The sequence below is a fragment of the Podarcis liolepis genome (genome assembly GCF_965112155.1).
Source record: "Podarcis liolepis genome assembly, chromosome: 9".
Lineage (NCBI taxonomy): Eukaryota > Metazoa > Chordata > Lepidosauria > Squamata > Lacertidae > Podarcis > Podarcis liolepis.
Genome location: NC_139564.1, coordinates 51,389,888 through 51,410,723, shown reverse-complemented (window position 1 = coordinate 51,410,723; position 20,836 = coordinate 51,389,888). Strand labels below are relative to the sequence as shown.

Genomic DNA, 20,836 nt, shown 5'->3' with positions numbered 1-20,836 from the left:
TTTGCAGCCGTGATTTGTTTATGTTTTGTGCTTCCTTCATTTTACTACTCTTTTTCCCCATACCTGCCTTTTTTAAAAGGGTCTATTCAGGTTTATAATTTTCTTTCCCTGTTTCATATGAAGATCTGTGATGTTGATTACTTTAGTAGCATAGTCAGATATATGCAGATGTAAATCCACAATTATTTAGAACTATAGTTCATATTCCTCAATCTTCATTTAGATGTGATTAAAGGAGATTCATGTTTATTTTTGAATACAGTACTGCAAAATAGGGCAGGCAAAGATTCTGGTAGGAACACCACCATAGGATTTTTGCAGTGCTGAAGGCTGGTGATGGAATTATCAAAATATAATGGTCAGTCTGTTTTTTCAGGTGGCTATATGTATCGCTGCATTGACTGCCTGGAATATAATAAAACATCACTTGTCCTGAAATGGAGAGTGCAGTCCCCCTCCCCGCAAAAAGCAGGATTTATTGCATCTTTATGAATGCAGTCTTTGCTGTACGGTTGTATTTTAAAGCTGTGTGGACTGAAGTCTTTAGTTTCTCACAATTAGAGCACATTAAAGATATGCAGTTCAAAATTCACTATGTATCACTGGCTTGCTTTTTACCAAAATAATTTGTTGTGGCATAACTGGGAAAAGGCCATAGCAGTGGGTATAAAGCTGAACCCAAATCCTATGCATAAGCAAGCTCCACAGAGTCCAATGAAGTTTACTCCAAAGTAAGTGTGCATAGGATTGCAGCTTCAATGGCTTATCCAAATGATAATTCCAAATTTATACAACAGACTTCCACCACCCTCTAAGCTACAGCATCATAATATTAAGCAGTTCTTGGAATATGCTGCCATTTTCACCAGTGCGCCAGAAAGTAGCATATATCACTCTGACATTCTTAAGGAAATACTGGTCTTTGACAGTTGTTGTTGTTGGTTGATATGTTTGAGAGCGCCAGACATACACTTCATAAACAGAGCATTCTGATCACCCCATAAATCATTAAATCTGCTCCCCAGAAAAGGAATGAAGAAGCATGCCAGTCTTTCATTAACAGCCCCTGCTGCACAAATCAAAATGGTACATTTATTGGGCTGACGAGATCAAAGAATTGCTTCTGAGCCAATGAATAGCAAGTCCTCCATATCTCAGTACTTAACTTGATTAATCAAGCAAAGTTCTCGTATTCCACCAGCCTTCAGACTGTAATACAAATGTCCTGCCTCAGCCTTCTCTGGGTACAAAGATATAACTTCTACACAATCACAGCTGTTCTGTCGCCTCCCGTCTGCCACCCTGTAATGTAATAGTATAATCTCCTCACCCCCTTCATTTTAATGCTGACAGGCCATTACAGTTCGTGATTTACCCAAGCATATTAACCATAACCATGTTATGCTGTGGGTGCCTGCATGTGATTTATTATCAGATAGTAGTCATTTCTATTTACATAGTCACTTAAGTTTTTTGAATTACTACCTGCGGAGAACCAGGCCCCCTTCCCTTTATACCCACCTTTCTGAGCTATAAGGAAAAAAGATCTCTACTGTTTAGAGGGGGAAATGCTTATATCACAGGAAGGGATATTTGATCACTTGCAAAAAATGTCCTGATGACCTACAGATCCTTGAAGAATATCAAAGGAAGGCCATGTACAGAGAGGTAAGAAAGCATACTTAGGTTCTACTGATTTCAGTGGGGTTTTAAGCATATTAACTGTATTCTGGGTTGTATCCATTGAGCAAAATCCAAAGCTCTGTCAGCTTAGTTGCTCTCACAGGGCATTGCACCCTTATTTCCCAATTCTTGTAAACAACTCTCACATATTTTGCCCTAGCAGTGCCTTTTTCACAGGATTGTTTTCACGTAATCTAAACAAAGGCTATATCGTGCATCTGGGAAAATCCAGAATGCATCAATAGATTTTGTAATTTCAGGATAGATTGAGGTTGTGCAGGTGTCACTGACATTTTAAGGGTATTAGATCCATGGCTCTGTCGGTGCATGATGTAACACTTTACAGGGCAAGAAGTGCAAGTAGGTAGATACGTCTTTTGTAATGTGACATTATATTGTGACCTGGTTTTGTAATGTGATGTTATTTTGTGACCTGGTTTCTGACAGAGATCAATAAACACAACACAAACACAAAACCCCAATACATATACATTAGTTCTATATTGTACTCACAAATATGAGCATATGCTATTATTAAAATAGAAAAAACTTCAACACCAAACGCTTTCCTCAAGAAATTAAAAACTACCTGCATATGAACTTGAAAAAGATATCATATTGACATGGTTGATTACTGATACTCCAGTGTTAATGACTATTTTATGGTTTGCTGCAATAAACACATAAGTTGTATTTTTCAGGATAATTCTGCATGCGCGCACACACAAACACACACACAGAGAGAGAGAGAGAGAGAGAGAGAGGGAGGGAGGGAGGGAAACCTTTAGCAGGGAAAGTCCCCATTGGTGACTTCATAGTGCTAACTGGTCTCTGCTTTCCCCATAATTAGTTTAGAAGAAGAAGAAGAAATGCTTTGACTGTCAGATGCTCAGTATGGTTTTGCCTATGACTGCATACAAAGTAATATCTTTCTTCTTCTTTGGCAATCACTTGTAGCCAAGTAAGATTGTCTTCCATAAACACGGTTTTAGCAATGAGTCTGTGACTGTGGAGGCCAATTCTGGATGCACACGTCCTTCCACAGTGGGGACATTGGTTTCTGGGCAGGAGTTGATCATGGTGTGGATTTGCCAAGCGTGCCTTCCTCTTAGCACATTTCTCCCATGCGTCCTGAGTTCAAGTGTCTAAAAAGCCCGTGACACCTTTGGTAAAGGCTGTTCTCCAACTGGAGAGCTCGCAGGCGATCATCAGGCATCCGCACAACATGACCAGTCCAATGAAGTTGATGTTGAAGAATCATAGCTTCAACACTGGTGATCTTTGAATGTGCAGCACAAAAATGTAGGGTGGTTTTTTTTTCTCAGTCCAGAATCATTCACACTCATCCTCAACATGCTGATTTCAGATTCTGCCACCCCCAAGAGTGGCTGTGGTTACTTGCTGCACATTTGAAATCCCACCACATTCCCCACAGATTCCCCAGGTGAATGAAGAAGGAAGTGGTGGTTGCAATCTTGGTAAATGCTTACCCACAACTTCATTGGGCAGGTGTGGAGACCCACAGACAGACCATTGCTGTAACTTCCCATTGCCAGGGCTCTGTCTGCTCCCAGCTATACCTCTGCTCCTTCTTTTTTGGCTTGTCCCTCCCTGTGTTTCAAGCTGCTGGCTGGCCCCATCAGCAACTTACCTTCCAACCCATCTTACCACGCCAGGCTTGACTGTGTAGCTGCCTCCTGCCCAAGCCAGCCCCTCTTCCATACAAGTGTAGCCCAAGTGTCAACTCTGGTTCTATGTCATTAGATGCAGGGTAAAAAAGAATCAATCTGCAACGAGCTTCTGTTTTGGGAATGAACCACTTTCTCAAGAAGTGCTTTTTGGGTGCAATAAAATATGCAGCAGAACTAGATTATATGTGGACTGTGTAGAAAAAACAAACACTCAGTCTCCACTGTTTCTAGAATAAAACACTGTGTGTACACAGCCTAAGAGACAGGGATTAAATACAACAGTTTTCTTAATTAGTGAGGATGCTTTCCTGAATGGACTATTTATCTGCAGGGTGGAGTCTGAGACTGGTGCTTTTTAAGGGTGTATGGGAGAAAACAGCCTTTTCCCAGCTGATGAAGGAAGCATGCAGTTTTAGAGATGACCAGACAGAGAAGAGAGAGAGCTGTACATTGGTCCAAGCTGAAGGCTCTTTTGGACACAGTTGCTGTTTGGGGATCTAGTGTAGGACTTGTGGTTGTGCTGTGTGCTGAGGGACTTGGCATACCTCATCTATGGTCCTCCTATATATATTTGTGAATAAAACATAACAAATATAATAAAAGACACTGTAAGTCTCCATTGCATGTGTTCTCTCATCCTATGGTGGCTGAATGCCGTAGCACTGCCCACAGACTTCCCCTTATTGAGGAAGTAGAGAGCATTAAGAATAGACAAGCGTTTCCTCTTGCGTGTCTGACTGCATTATTTCCCTGTTCTGATTCAGCCACATATTTCATCTATACTGCTGAACACTGTATTTCTATAGGGACCCCAACTTCTTGCGGGCATTGGATAGCTTTAAAAAGATGAATAGACAAATCATAGAGGACAAGGCTACTAACCCTGATGGCTATGTTCTACCTCCCCAGTAGGAGGTGATAATGCTTCTAAATACCAGTTGCTGGAAGCCTCAGGTGGGGAGAGTGCTGTTGTGTTGAGGTCTTGCTCGCAGGCTTCCCATTTGCATCTGGTTGGCCACTGTGAGAAAAGGATACTGCGCTAGATGGGCCACTGGCCTGATCCAGAAGGCTGTTCTTAGGTTCTTACTACACTTGTTGGCATGATACTACGCTCGTGTTCTGTGATTTTCCAATCTGCAGTAATCAGCATGGGGATCAGCACAATCACCACTGTAGGTCTTCCAGGTATTGACATGCTCAACACTCACCAAGGCCTTCATCTGGAAGTGTCCTTAGATTATGAGTGTCCACCATGCTTTATGAATATCTGCCCCACTTTTATTGACCGCTGCTTTTAATGAGGTGTTAGCTAGGATGTCACATTTTTCTGCCTTGTGATAAATTTTGAAGCAATGTTGCCACTTGCAGGATCTATTAGGTGCCTCGGTTCTTTGCTTTTAGTATTCTTTTTTGTCTCTCAGCAGTTTTCCAGTGCATTAATTCACAGTTAGGCTCCACTGGTTTACAGGATTCTGTTTGGAGATTGGGCTGTCACACTCTGCAGAGAATCAATTTATTTTTCAAATCCATATACTTAAGACGCAGATTAAGCTATTAAGAAGCATGAGAAGATCATTTAGCAAAATACCTTTTCTTGACAATATTGCCTCAAACAGAAGAAACCCTCACTCTAATTATGCTAAAGATCACAAATAGCATGGTCCTTGAAATGGAAGAGCATTTCTATTTTGGCTAATCATTCAGTGCCAATATATGTTCTGCTTTTGAAAGAGTGCAGCTAGATGAGCATAGATGGAGAGATGAGCCCACTTCAGATCTACATCCATACTTTTGGGGCCACACACCTGTTGGAAGTGCAACAGCAGTGATCATTCAGTTTGTCACTTAAGGGTTAATTCTGTCCATGTTAAAGGCAGCTAACCAAGAGGGTGTGGTAGTGCTGCTGGTGCTGGCTGGGGGTGCCAACTTGGCCCCACAACCATGGGTGCCCAGGACTGTGGGTGCTATGCAGTGTGCATGGCCCTGGCACTGAAATTTGTGGGTGCCTGACCCCTTCATGGGGAATTTTGTGGGTGCTTGGGCACCCAGGGCCCTAGGGAGTCGGCACCTATGGTGCTGGCAGCACTTACCAGCCAGGCAGACTGCTATAATGTTTACTGCTTGTGCTGTTCTGAGGGAGTTTTTCCTCTGTCTGTTTGGTTGAATTTCTCTCTGCTGAAGTAAGGAAGACAAAGGCTCTGTGTTCCTTTCCCCTCAGATTAAACACTGCTTTTGTTCAATAATGTCATCAAAAAGCAGCACTCAAGAATAGGGATGGCAGAGAAACAAAATAAAAAACTAATCCATCGTTAGTTTCTACACCGCCCAAATTAGGTGGTCAATCTTTTTATGAACATTCATGGTTTTCTTCCACACCAGATAATTTGTGAAAATAATTGTCAAAAACAACTTAAATGGTTTTTGAAACTTAGTCCTACTTAATTTTGCTTTATCATACCTTACCATAACCTTTCGCTGTTGTTTTTCTTTCTTTCATTGCATCTGATTTGATGTGCTGAAATGTATATTCCTTCCTTGTCACTGAGGTGCTGATGGGAACCATTATCCAACCCATTCAATCACTGTTATGTTTCTTAAGCTGTCAGCGCTTGATATCCCTCTCATTTTATCTCTGTAGCTCTGTTGCATGCGGTGGGCAGGGGCGAGAGAGGCTGTCCAATGAGTTTTTCCTTCCTCCTGTACTATAAGAATTTGGTAGCAGGGCTAGACCAAGTTTTCTTTGACCTCAGAAGACTTTTGGTTTCCTGCCCATCACCTTCAGGGTGGGGATCGGGTGGGCGAATGGGCAGTGACACTCACTGCAATCCTTTCAATGAAATGGGTCACTCATTGGCTTCACTCTCAATGTTGTCTAGAGGTCCATTGCCTCAGGCAGTGCAATGCTGAGGTTAACAACAGCACCACTAAACAATTAAACCCCACTGTGCTGTGGTGACAGAAGAAAAGGGATAGAGGAGAGATTCCAGAAAAGCCATGTAGCACAATGTGGGCTTTCTTGGTTGGCCAAATAGCTGAGCTATAGCAGTGTACAGAGAGTGTACAGTGGTACCTCGGGTTAAGAACTTAATTCGTTCTGGAGGTCTGTTCTTAACCTGAAACTGTTCTTAACCTGAAGCACCACTTAAGCTAATGGGGCCTCCTGCTGCCGCTGCGCCGCCGGAGCACGATTTCTGTTCTTATCCTGAAGCAAAGTTCTTAACCCGAGGTGCTATTTCTGGGTTAGCGGAGTCTGTAACCTGAAGCATGTGTAACCTGAAGCGTATGTAACCTGAGGTACCACTGTATATGTGAGTGGCAAGATACACATACATACCCTCCAACATTTATCCGATGAAAATAGGGGCATTCCATTGCATAACGATAATTTTACTATTTATACCCCACCCATCTGACTGGGTTGGCCCAGCCACTCTGGGCAGCTTCCAACATATATAAAAACATAATAAAACATTAAACATTTTTAAAAAATCCCTACACAGGATTGGCTTCTGATGGCTCAGGGATAGGATAACTCCATACCCTCCAACATTTCTCCAATGAAAATAGGGACATCCTAAGGAAACGTGGGACATTCCAGGATCAAATCAGAAACTAGGATGGCTTCTCTAAATCAAGAACGTCCTTGGAAAATAGGGACACTTGGAGGGTCTGCACATATGAGGGAAGAAAAAATGGTCAGGGCAGAAGTATTTACAGACTTCAGATACTATGGAAATTGTCTGTAAGCCCAGCAGAAGGCTGTTCTGTAGTCACTTTTGGCAAGCCCACAGCAAGCGTGTGACAAGATTCAGTGGAGCAAACATGTCCAAGTGCCTATTCTGGGATGTAATGATTAAGTACTCTTATATTGAGCCAACCCTACCCCATGAAAATACCTTTAGAGACAAATACAGTGGTACCTCGGGTTAAGTACTTAATTCGTTCCGGAGGTCTGTTCTTAACCTGAAACTGTTCTTAACCTGAAACACCGCTTTAGCTAATGGGGCCTCCTGCTGCCACCGCACCGCTGGAGCCCGATTTCTGTTCTCATCCTGAAGTAAAGTTCTTAACCTGAAGCACTACTTCTGGATTAGCAGAGTCTGTAACCTGAAGCGTATGTAACCCAATATTGCGCAATCAATATTCCAATTAGCCTTGAGAAAACTAAATCGGATTAAATTCAAGTATGCTAGAATAGCCAACTTTTGAAGGAGCCTTTAAGCATTTCTCTGTTAAATATTGCATACAGTGAGATTAATATTATATGAACTACAGTGGGCTACATCAATTTGCAAATGAAGACATCTTGACACCTTTAGAACATGAATTCTAGCAACAAAGATGTACATCCTGCTTTCTTTACTCTTTTATGCCCTCTAAGCGATCACCCGCCCAAGAGTTTGTTAATTCTTCTCCAAGGCCATGCTGGTACTTCGGGGGAAGCTGGCAAATCAGTGCTCTACTCTGTTACATGATTTTGAACACATGAAACGTAGGGCCTCATTGAATAAAGCTGTTTCTAAGTCCCCCCAACAGTCACGAAATTAAAAGATGCCTGCTCCTTGGGAGAAAGGCGATGGCAAACCTAGACAGCATCTTAAAAAGCAGAGACATCACCTTGCCAACAAAGGTCCGTATAGTTAAAGCCATGGTTTTCCCAGTAGTGATGTATGGAAGTGAGAGATGGACCATAAAGAAGGCTGATCGCCGAAGAATTGATGCTTTTGAATTATGGTGCTGGAGGAGACTCTTGAGAGTCCCATGGACTGCAAGAAGATCAAGTGCATCCTGAGTGGTCACTGGAAGGACAGATCATGAAGCTGAGGCTCCAATACTTTGGCCACCTCATGAGAAGAGAAGACTCCCTGGAAAAGACCCTGATGTTGGGAAAGATTGAGGGCACAAGGAGAAAGGGACGACAGAGGACGAGATGGTTGGTCAGTGTTCTCGAAGCCACAAACATGAGTCTGACCAAACTGCGGGAGGCAGTGGAAGACAGGAGTGCCTGGGGTGCTCTGGTCCATGGGGTCACGAAGAGTCGGACACGACTAAACGACTAAACAACAACAAGAAGTCCCACCTGTACAGTGGTACCTCGGGTTACATACGCGTCAGGTTACAGACCTTTAAGTAACTGAGAACCTTTAAAACAATATATTTTGGTATATGTAATTGTTTTCTATGATTTACTATAATTTATATATTCCAAAAGTGGTGAACCTTTATATTCTCTGAAGAATTAAACTGGAGTTTTCAGTGTGTGAATGCAGTTTCTTTGTGAGGAAGGCGTTCTATTTTCAGTTTATTGGGTGCGTACAAATGTCATGGTAGACCATGGCTTATTGTGATGGGGCTGAACTTAACCTCACATGCTGCCCACCCCTTCAGGCTTTTTCTTCCAGTTTTCTATTACTCCTGGCTAGTGGTATCACCCAAACTTCACAAGCCATAGTTTATGAAACTTGCTTGTTTTTGTTAACCGTAGTTAAAATTTACAACAGTTTAGGGTTCAGACAACATGCTGAACCGCAGTTAATCTAAAACAGAAGCAGAGGCTTCAGGTATCCTTCTTTGAGCTGCAACAAAGGAGAAAAGAGAGAGCAACTTCAAAGGCCACTGATTCCCTATACTTCATTGTAGGGGGGGAAACATGAAAACCTCTTGGAGGTTTACTACAAAGGAGAATGAGATGGTTTTTGTGAACTGTATGCTGATCCAGAAAGGTACTGAAGAGACATTTCAGGAAGCTGAAATAAACTCATCATGCGTGGGTAGCAAGGACAAAACAAAAAGTGGGGGAAAGGCAGAAAAGTAGCAGGAGTTGTATGGGGTTGGACAATAATGATGGAACAGTCAGAAGAAAGACTTGGGACATTTACCAATCAGTAGGTTTCAGTTTTTATTTTAATGACTATATTGAAAATGGTTCTGAATTGCCTTCTGTTTCAAAAGCAATAGGGAGAACATGTCACCTGCTTGATTAGTTTCTTGAGGCTGATCTTTATATAAAAGAGGGAACATTTTTTGAAGGCCAGTCAGAGGTAATTATAAATTGGTAGCTTGGTCTTGCCACCACAATAGGCTGCCAGTGTCAAAGTGACATGGTTGCAAATTTTGTTCAGTTACTACAGAAAGGAGTAAAAGCAAGCTGGCTCACTTAATACCTTTGATGGCATGCCTATCAGCTTAGCTGTGCAAGTATATGTCCATTGTGATACATGCTAACTATACAACACACTATCCTCCAGAATGGTTTTTAAGAAAAAATACCATAAAATTGCACATGTGGTTCATGTAAATGCTTTAAAACGTTTTTAAAGGGTAAATCAAAATTTAAATTTCCAGGTGTTCCTTCAGGAATGCCAACAATCTAGTGTCTGGTTTCTTTTTAGAAGAGATAGTTTTGCTTCTTTTAGTATATAAGCATAGAAAATGTATGTTTTCATTCTTTTGTGGTAGGAAACTGAATCAAATGGAAAAGCTTCAGGGTTGTTTTAACTGCATATAAATAATTCCACATACCTCTTGCGTAGAGCCTTCCCATAGAATTTTTAGTATGGCTGTTGTGCAATTGTTACATGTACAAGGCCCAGATGTTTTTCCTGATTGCTAGATTTGTCTTGCAGATAACCCATTTCCCCAGCACTCAAAAGCACAACATTGTCTCGCTGGGCAAATATAATTTGCTGATCACTGGTTCCTGCAAAACTGATTTTCAGAGCCTGCAAAGCATAGGCGCAAAGGAAAATGGCTCACCTGATATCATTGTGTCCTGCCCACCTGCCAAAGAGTTTCAAATACCCACAGTGTTGCCCAATCCCTTGCAGCCATTCCCCCCCTCCCCCCGGTTTTATGGACATTTTGTTTTCTAGTTCAATGTAGGCTGTATGAGCCGTCTCTCTAATTATGGAGCTCACACCTACCCCTTAGACAAACTACACTGTGGTTATTCCATCGTAAGAAGACAGTCTCCATACTTGCTTCTGTTCTGGGTGGGGCACAATTACAGTACATGTACCTAAGACAGAATCCTCCATGGCCCAAATATGTTGCTATCAAATGGAGGGGGAATGGTTTGTTTTTATGATTTAGAAACTAAGCCCCTTCAATGCTCAGCAATTTCAAAAAGAGGCTATGAAGTACATTGATATGCTGAATATTTTGCTTCCTAACAAACAAGCTATTAGTATTCATTCTGAAAATGCTGCTTAACATTTTATCAAGAGAGATGATTTCATATTTATGTGGAATTTATTATTTATGATTTGGTATAATCCAACAATAAGTTGCCGCAGAAATGTTTTTTGAAGCAGCAATTTAGGAAGAACACATGTATTTGTAAGCAGGTTGTAACAATGTTCAAATTCCATGGAACAGCACATATAATGCAGCTAGGCATTTGTGGGATTGTATCATTGGCTTGAATTTTTGGGTGGACCCAACTGGGAAGACTGCTGGGGGGTGGGATACTTCTCCAACTGCCTAGTCCCCAGAGCCTGTGGAGCAAGGGTCCATAACAGTGGTTTTTTTCCTAATTGCAACTCCCCTTTCAAATGAGTAAAGAGATTTGGGCAGCAGCAGCAAAGATGCCTACCAGTCCCAGCATACCAGCGGGGGGGGGGAGTGATTTGTATTATTTCTGGCAGAGAGAGGGTACTCCAGTTGTTCCAAGCACCTGTATTCAAATGTGAGCATCGCTGCAATATAGTCCCATAGAATAAAATTTGCCATGACTTTTGGGTGAAAACTGAACTTTCAGAATTGCAGCTTTATCTCTCTATCTTTTTGTATCAGGGCTGGAAGCAAAGCCTGAGTTCCAGATCTACCCAACACTAATTTAAACACAGACGTTGCAATAAGTAGACAACTTTGGATGAAAGATGGCCTTACAGCTATGGCGATGATATGGCGTTCTATTTCTGTTTTGCCACGGCCCTCCTGTGTGACCTTGGCAAGCCATCCAGCTTTAGAAAAAACCAACTCTGCTGCGCAAGATTGGCACCTAAATAATTGGCCTGAGATTCAGAAGTGCTAAGCATTTAACAGCCTCCATTGATTCTCTGTGGCCTTGAGTCTATTAGGAGCCATAAATAGTCATCATCTCTTTCAAGGTAGCTGTTTGCTCATTTCAGAATCCAAAAGCAGAAGAAAGGGTGCCAGTTCCTCAAGGTTCTCTCACACCTGCAGTGGTCCATTCATAGGGAACTGGCCTTTGACAAGGATGCTCTTCATCCGTGTTCTGTTGCTCATTTCTATAAAGCAAGCTTGTCTAACCTGTGGGCCTCCAAATGTTGCTGGACTCCAACTCCCATAACCCCTTGCTGACTGGGGCTGATGGGAGTTGTAGTCCAACAACTTCTGGATGGCCATAGGTTAGGCACTCTTGCCATTAAAATATATATAAATAATGTTCAACTCTTGAAATGAAATTCTTTGTAGGTTTTTTCTGGTTTTGGTTTTTAAGAAATATATTAAAATCTCTTTTAAAATAGCTTTTACCTCATGGCAAATACAAGTGCTACCTTATTGCTTTGCTATGTTTAGCAGCTCTTTCCTAGATACATTTTTTTTCCTCTTGAAAAGCAGCAGGGCCTTGAACAACTCTTAGGCCCTTTGCGCTCTCTTGCTCTGTGTGTGTTTGTGTGAATGCAATCGTATCATTTTTTTCACTGAGACAGCAAAGCTATCCTAATATTCATTCCTTTCCTGCTCTATCAGAGTGCCCTCCTGCTAAAATGGGCAGAATGGGAACAAGAAAGAGTGAGCCTTCTTGGCAGTGGCCCCCTGCCTTTGGAATGCTCACCCCAAGAGATGTACACCTTCTAGCCATTTGCAATCCTTCTTTCCCCCTTGCAAGCCTCCCCCCCTTTTAGTATTTTGATAGTTTTAGCTGCAGTAGCGAGTATTTGGTGTTTTGAAGTACCATCTTTCTCAGCCGTTGGCTTTAATATTCCAAATAGGGATTTTGTGTTTATTTAGATTTCTGTTTAAGTTGGAATTTTGTCAGTGAAGTTGATTACATGTATTTTGAAAATTAGTCGCTTGTAGGGTTGTATGCTCTGTTTTAACTGTTAGTCGCCTAGAGGCATTTTGCAGTAGGTTAACATATATATTTAATTAACAGTAACAGTAATGAGCTATCATCTTTGTTATGAAGATTTTCAAATGAGTGAAGTGACAGCAGTATAAACTGTAAAAAAACAACAACACCAAAATGTATTTTCTTTCCTGTTTATATTCAGCACCAGACAGCCACTTTGATCATATGTTTAATGATTTTTTTCCCACAGGGGAATAGACTGATAAATATTATCTAGATATTTAGAATTAGACTTAAATAAGAAAAATTACAAACAACACCCAACTATTGTTTTATAAAGGCAAGTTAAAGGTAAAGGTAAAGGTACCCCTGCCCGTACGGGCCAGTCTTGACAGACTCTAGGGTTGTACGCTCATCTGACTCTATAGGCCGGGAGCCAGCGCTGTCCGGAGACACTTCCGGGTCACGTGGCCAGCGTGACAAAGCTGCATCTGGAGAGCCAGCGCAGCACACGGAACGCCGTTTACCTTCCCGCTAGTAAGCGGCCCCTATTTATCTACTTGCACCCGAGGGTGCTTTCGAACTGCTAGGTTGGCAGGTGCTGGGACCGAGCGACGAGAGCACACCCCGCCGCGGGGATTCGAACCGCCGACCTTTCGATCGGCAAGTCCTAGGTGCTGAGGCTTTAACCCACAGCGCCACCCGCGTCCCCCAAGCTAACTTGTCCCCCAAGGCAAGTTAGCTCATTCAAATTAAATTGAGGCTCCAGTAAACATCCCAATTTAACAAAATGACGTAGGAACAATTTATTAACAGGTAAATTTGAGCCAAAATTATTTTAACTAAATATATTTTACATATATAAATGTTTTTCATATTTCAAAATAATGCCCATGTGACATTAATAAAACTATTACTTACAGTTTATGACAATTTTACGAATTCCATGTGGATAATTTTGAGCCATGCAGTCTGCGCTGGAGCAATCAGCTCTAACCTCTTCACACACTGAGTTACTCAGGTACCTAGTTCCTCCCAAGGTGAGAGAAACTGGACATACTAAGCCTGACAGGACAGCTTACTCTATGGTATTAACCCCTTCATGCATTAATTAGACTTAAGCATGTTGGTTATATGAGACTGATTATCCTACATCTTGCACATAGTTTGGAACATTCCTCACACCCACTCTAGTTATGCAACTGTTTGCTGAACCCTTCCTTGTCTGTATTTTTTATTTAGCCACATTAGGCTAAATCACAACTGTTGTAAAGTTCATCACACATTTGAAAGTGCTGTAATATAAGCTGATAATGAGAACTGGTGGGTTTTTAACTTTCAGACAGTAGCTGTAGTTCTTCCATATAGTCATGTTGCTATGTAGAAAGTGGGAAATAAGAGTCTGTGATTGTTTGCCATCGATTCTGACAGCCAGCTCCAGAATCTGCCTATATTGGATGCTACAAAAGGGAAATGAAGAGGTTTTCCTGACTGGTCCAGTAGCAAAATATATATGACTTTTAATAATCATCAGGTATTAGAAATAGATGCAGACTGAATGTCCTTGTTTTTAGATAGCAGAACAGAGAAATACAACTGAAGCAAGTTGAGCAGGGACAGCAATTTAAAGCTCAGAATTAGAATTAATCTCGTTTCATACCCATAATGATTATATATATATATATTGCTGCCTTACCCATTTCATAACCTGCTGTTAAAATGCACATTTAGAGGGATGCATCCACTAAATGTCATAAAATTGTCTTAGAAATCTAGCTTTACTTACCTAACAAAATTATTAAGTCCAGAGAGAAAAATGAAAGAGGATTTCTTAAACTGCATGCTACTGTGCACAAATGTATGCAATAGAAAAGAACGACATAATCGTATAAAAAGGCAATTTATATTTCTTGTTCATTTTTGCTTCCCTTAGTAGGCAGCCATGTCATTTAGTTTGTATCAGATTAAACGAGATATAAAGGAGATACTGATCAGCACTAGAAGGAAGTATGCCTTTAAAAACGTATCATTTCCTTTTACCTGTAACACACTAAGGGCTTTTGTAGTGGTTTTGTTAAAGCCTCTCGTGATAACTGGCTGAGCTGTCCTAATGTCAAAGAAGGCTGGGGTATGGAAAGGTATCTGGCTGTCAGGGCCAGGCCAAGGCTGTGGGTAGCCATATCCAAATATAGGCTTGGAGGCCCTTGAGTTCAGTGACTGCCTTGAATTGGAAAGTGGCAAATATAGAGCCTGAAGTTCAGCGAACAGAACACATTGCCTTGTTGACTAGGCAGTGGCAAAAGGCCAGGATTCTGGTATGTTTATCAGGCCTGGTCAACCAAAACACAGCCATCCTTCAAGATTCACACTTCTTCAGCCAAGGAAAGTGTACAAAAAAGCATATACTATGGTGAAGTGTGTGTGTGTGTGTGTGTGTGTGTGTGTGTGTGTGTTCATGCATCTATTACTCAAAATAATATACAAGAATGCATTATATTAGGAGAGATTGCTTTGCAAAAGTATTAAGGAAGGTTTGCACTAAAATGCTGGCGAATTTTCATGAGGACTTTAAAAACAAACAAACCACAAACTGATGTGGAAATGCAGAAAACTGAACTGGGATGCTCACATTTTCTCTCTCCACATCAGACTATGGGCCTTCATCTATCTTATCTCTACCTTCCCTGCCTGAAACATGCATTTGGTTTGCCCACCTGAAAAATGGTCTGCTCTCAGCATCTGCTCATGCGAGCCTTATTTGCAAAGCCATGCATGCAAAAGTCAAATGAAAAGTGTGCTTGGAAAATTGGCAGCTTTTCCACCATTGTGGAACTCTTAATTCCCTGCAGGAACTTTCATATCTTCAAAAAGAGAGAGAGAGAGTTGCAATATCATCCTATTCAAGCTGGTTTCTGGGGACTAGGATGAAGCTGGTACTGGATGCCGTGGAGAGGATTGCACTCTCCTTTTCAACAGTTTTAACTTCTGGTGTTTTGGGCATGTATATTACAGTTCTTTACATGCTATTATTGTTGGGCTTTGTTTCAAATGCATAATGCCCTATGCAGAGTCTTCTAGGCAGGACAAGACAATAATCTAAACAAATTAAAGATTGAAGAAGCCTTGCATATGAATGCAATAGAGGTCAGTCAGTAGTTAGCATACACACTGTGGTAATAGCTTCTATCATCTGGGATAAAAGGCATTAATAAATGTAATAGCGCAGGCAGAATTTCTCCAGAGTCATATTAATGGGAAACATAATTAATTGCCTTCAACCTCCGACTCCCATTCTGCTTCTCTCTTTTTTTTTTTACTAACTTCTCCAGAGAAATTTCCATTCTCCTGAAGACCTCTTTCAGAATGATGCCTTCTTTAATTTTTCACACATGACTTCTAGCTCCAGACCTAATTCGGCTGGTAAATCACATTTTATTGAAGGCTTTCTATCTCAACAGATCTCTATGAATTAGTGTTCTTAACAGTATTAGCAGATTTCCTTTGTTTTACTTCATTCTGCTTTTTCAGCAACTAAATGCTGATGCAACTTATTCCTGGCCACTAATTAAGATGCTAACTGGAATAAAGTCTTTACAACATTCCTGATCATTAATTAATTAAAAGAAAATTGAAAGGGTAGCTATGGATAAATGTTGAATCTGAACAATGGCAGAAGAAACAAGTAGATAACTGGTTCAGTTCAGGCTTGAAATGAAGTAAATCTCAAAGGTTTTTAGGCTTAAGTGCTGGCAATTGTTAAAGCCAAGCAGTTATTTTAACTGTTCATAATCATGTGAGTTTTTCAGCCCTGCCAAGTTTAATTTTCGTGGTCATGTTTACTTTGGCTATTTATAGGGGGGCAGAATAGCAGATATTTTGCTTTTAATAGTGACAAGACTTGCAGGACTATATTAGGTATAAAACAGGAGGCAGCATTGTGTGTACAAGTTGGGTTAACAGCAGACGCAAGGTCTGTGAGTTTTGGGGGTCTTCACGTAGCTGAAAATTGCAAGTGCTGTCAAAATTGCCATTGGACTGATGTGAAATACAGTCAGCGCTGCAAGTGTGTGAGGGCACTGCACTCATACTTGGGAGGACAGACTGCCCTGACATCTTGTGTGATTCTAATAATAATGCATGCAGCTTTTAGTTTTTAATAGCGTAAATAGGCTTAGCTCCATCTTGAGGGTTACACGCATGCACTGTGTCCACAACATAGACAGTATTGTGTTACTGCTTCTAAATTCTTGAGGGTTTTTTCAGGCAGCACTTAAGGTGACCTCACATAAGTTGAGTGCCACTGCCACAATCATTTTGCTAAACCACTAGATTCTTCAAAGTCGGGACAACAAACTTAGTTTGAGAGCCTCACTAGGGCAAAGCAACATTTTGTGGAATTGCTTGTGTCTAATTCAGAGACTGAAAGAGGCTGGCATGCTTGAGTTACTCTTTAAACAGCTGATTATACAATCTGCTTTCTTTTTGTTTCAAGCACAGCAGGGTAAAGGGGCTAACTTTTCTAAACCAGAGTGGGGAACCAGAAGATGCTGTCTAACATCATCCTGACCACCAGCTGTTCTGAATACGCTGGTGGGAGTAGGAGCCCAACAACATCTGAATGGCCAAGATGTCACCACCCCATTCTAAAAGTGAACTTGACCATTCTTACTTGGCAAGCATTCTAATTTGTGTCTTAAAAATTTCATCACTTAAATATTCAGAGTCAGATGTAGACTTTCCTAAGGGAAAGTGCTGGGAAGGGGAGGGAATTGTTCCTCTTGGACACATCCACAAAATAGATCATCAAGTGGAGAACCAGAGTCCATCCCACTTCCCAACCATTGGAAACGACTGGCTATGTTTTCCCCATCTCTGCTGGTTGACAGTATTGAGAGCAAAGAGTCAATCCTTGATTTTCATGAGCTTTCTCTTAATAACTCATTGGCTTTGCATGGTTCATTTCTTCCTTGCAGAAGACACCAGCTGCCTTTGTGCTCCAGTGAGTCTCCAAGGCTCCTGCTCCAAACCTTCTGGCAATCACCAGAGTAGCAGGACCAAGCCATGTTAGTGCACCAATTCATCTTCCTGAGTTGGCTTTCAAATCTGGCATGATGGTACAGATTACAAGCTGTTCCGGCTTTTATTAAATTCATATTTGCTGCAGGAGCATCTGTGGATTGGACTTGAAGCTAGCTATTTGTAATGTCTAGGAAGGCAGTGTCTAATGTCTGAGAAGCATCTACTTGATTCTTTGATATTTTGATGGGGGGGGGGAGAAGAAGAAAAATGTCTAAATAAACGCACGAAACCAGAAAGGACGCTCAGTCTGTTCCACATGTTTTAGAGAGCTTGTGCCTGGCCACTTTTTAATTGACAGTGCACATCTATATGTGCCAGACCCTTTTGACATAATGTAGACAGAAAGAAGAAGAAGCAATGTCCAAGGATTACCACTGTCCAATTAATTTTGGGTAATGAAAGAATGCATGGGAGCATGAAGAAGCCAGATAATATAAAGCAAATTTCAGGCTGTGAATGTGAAGTAGGTGTTTATTCAAAAGTTGTTTTCTTCCTGTTTAATTTTGAAGCCAAAAAAATTGCATGCACCATCTGAATGGCTAAATAAACCCTAATTTGTTGGAGAGACTTAGAATCTAAAAAGAACTCTTTATTATTTGCTTCACTGTAAAGAACTATTTTTGCAGCTATAAAAACCACCCGTGAAATGTGCATATTGTGCTGTCAATTTGTGTCGCTTCCTTGACATTTTTGGTCTGGCACACATGGTTTGGTTTTCAGGAAAATGGCTTAAATATCTTGGGCATGAGTGGTGGGGAATCCATATAAAGAGACAGCACTTACCACATTTCAACACTAAAGGTCAAGGATCAAATTGCCACCTTTCAGCACACAGCTTGTCAAATGCCCTTATGCTCTGTTGCTTTGTTTTCACTTAAAAGGGATAGTGTAATAACACAAAGTCTCCCCACCATTGCTACTCAGTCCAGTGGCTTGAGGCATACTCAGTTAACACAAACACATTATTTAAGTACAACAGTCTGTCTTACCTTGAATTCTTTCCATCAGATCACCTGGTGTCGCTCGATGGTGGTAAGGGTGGCAGACTTGTTTCTTCATTCAATGCGCAAAATTCTGGGTGTAGAGTAATAAATATATGTCTCAGATGCAGGGCACGTCTGATATTTCGTGATGTCCGTGTGTTATGTTTGAAATGCTTGTAAACTGCTTAGAACTGTTTTTCTAAACTGTGAGGCAGTATATAAATTACCACAGTTAATAGATTCCCCCCTTAGTTTATATTTGCCTGTTGTTGTTGTTGTTGTTGTTTCCAAACTGCCCTTTGTCCGAAGAACACAGGGCGCTTTACAATATTAAAAAACAAAAATACATACCATAATAACTTTTTCTTTCTTTCTTTTAATTTTTTTAATTATTTATACCCCGCCCATCTGGCTGGGTTTCCCCAGCCACTCTGGGCGGCTCCCAACTGAATATTAAAACACAATACAGCATTAAACATTACATATCGAACAAATAACAATAACGAACAAAAAGAAGGCTCAGCCTACACACACAGTTTAAAAGGGCATAAGGCAAAGGTAAAGGGACCCCTGACCATTAGGTCCAGTCATGGCCTGCTCTGGGGTTGTGGTGCTCATCTCGCTTTATTGGCCAAGGGAGCCAGCGTACAGCTTCTGGGTCATGTGGCCAGCATGACTAAGCCGCTTCTGGCGAACCAGAGCAGTGCACGGAAACACCATTTACCTTCCCGCCAGAATGGTACCTATTTATCTACTTGCACTATGACGTGCTTTTGAACTGCTAGGTTGGCAGGATCTGGGACCGAGCAACAGGAGCTCACCCCATTGCGGGGATTCGAACCACCGACCTTCTCATTGGCAAGCTCTAGGCTCTGTGGTTTAACCCACAGCGCCACCTGTGTTAAAAGGACGTAGATTATGTTTAATTAGCCAAAGGCCTGGAAAAGGGGGGGTGTTTTTTGCCTTGCGTCTTAAGGTATGAAATGAAGGTGCCAGGTTAGCCTCCCCGCAAAGAGCATTCCACAAGTGAAGAGCTTGTGGCCCATTCTCGTGTTGCCCACCTCTGGACCTCTTGTGGAGGAGGCACGTGAAGAAGGGCCTGAGATGGTGATTGCAGGGTCTGGGTTGGTTCAAATGTGGAGATGCAGTCCCTGAGGTATTGTGGTCCTGAGCCCTTTGAGGCTTTATAGTTCAAAACCAGCACTTTGAATTGGGCCTAGAAACTAATTGACAGTTATATTAGGGTTACCAGACGTCCCCGGTTCCCATTGACAGTCCCCAGATTTGCAAATCTGCCCCCGGGAAACGTGGCAGTGCCTGGAGCCAGCCTGGTAGCACAGTTGGCTCTGGCTGGCTTCAGGAGCTGCTCGCTGCCGTGGCGCCCACCATTTTTCCTAGCCAGAAGTCCCCATATGATGTGTCTTGTGTGCATATGATGTGTCTTGTGTGATCTCCTGTCCCCTTCCCTCTTTGTTTTGACTGATTGGGGGAGGCTTGGGAGTTGTGGCCAGCCAGCCATTGCCCAGTTTTTTATAAAAAACTCTGTGCATTAATGTTCCACAGGGTGCGAAAGAAGAGCTTTGCACCTTTATACAATATGCATGATGCTTGGGCCCAGGGTCTTTTGCCTCACCATCCCCACTACTGACTCCCTGTTGCTACTCAGCTTCAAAAAAAGGGGGGGGGGGCGGATTCATTGAAAAAAACCTGGTAACCATAAGTTATATGCTCAAACCATCATGCCCTCTGAGCCACCTGGCCGCTGAATTCTGCACCAGCTGAAGTTTCTGAATCATATTCAGAAGCAGTCACACCTATATTGAGTTGCAGAAATCTAACTTAGAGGTTACCAGAGCATAGACAACAGATGTTAGGCTATCTCTGTTCAGATAGGTGCACAGCTAGGCTACCAGCCAAAGCTGATGGAAGGCGCTCTGTGCCACCAGGGCCACCTGAGCCTCAAGCCACAGCAATAGATCCAGAATTACCCCCAAGCTGTGTACCTGCTCCTTCAGAGGAAATGTAAGCTCATCAAGAGCAGGCAACCTCCCATCCATCCAGTTTTATCTGGATTCAGCTTCAGTTTGTTGGCTCTCATCCAGTCCATTACTGAGGCAAGACAAGACAGCATCATCTTTGCAACAGAACACAACATGTCCACTATACATTTTTGCACTCTAATAATGCCAAATAGCAAAAATGTATATAACTTCAGCTGAGCTAAATACAGTTTATGTAAACGAATCAAAGCTCTCAGTAAAAATCACGTTGACATCCTTCTGTACAAAGAGTTCTGTACTCAGTGTGTCTTTGCTGAGGCTTGGTGTGTAGCATTGCATTTTATAGCCTGTTTTCATGGT

The 20,836-nt window shown here is 41.7% G+C and overlaps 1 protein-coding gene across 50 annotated transcripts in view; it reads left to right on the top strand.

Moving 5' to 3' along the window:
- Window positions 1-20,836, top strand: part of SORBS2 (sorbin and SH3 domain containing 2) — a 184,527-nt gene that overhangs the window by 72,056 nt on the left and 91,635 nt on the right. The window lies entirely within an intron of this gene.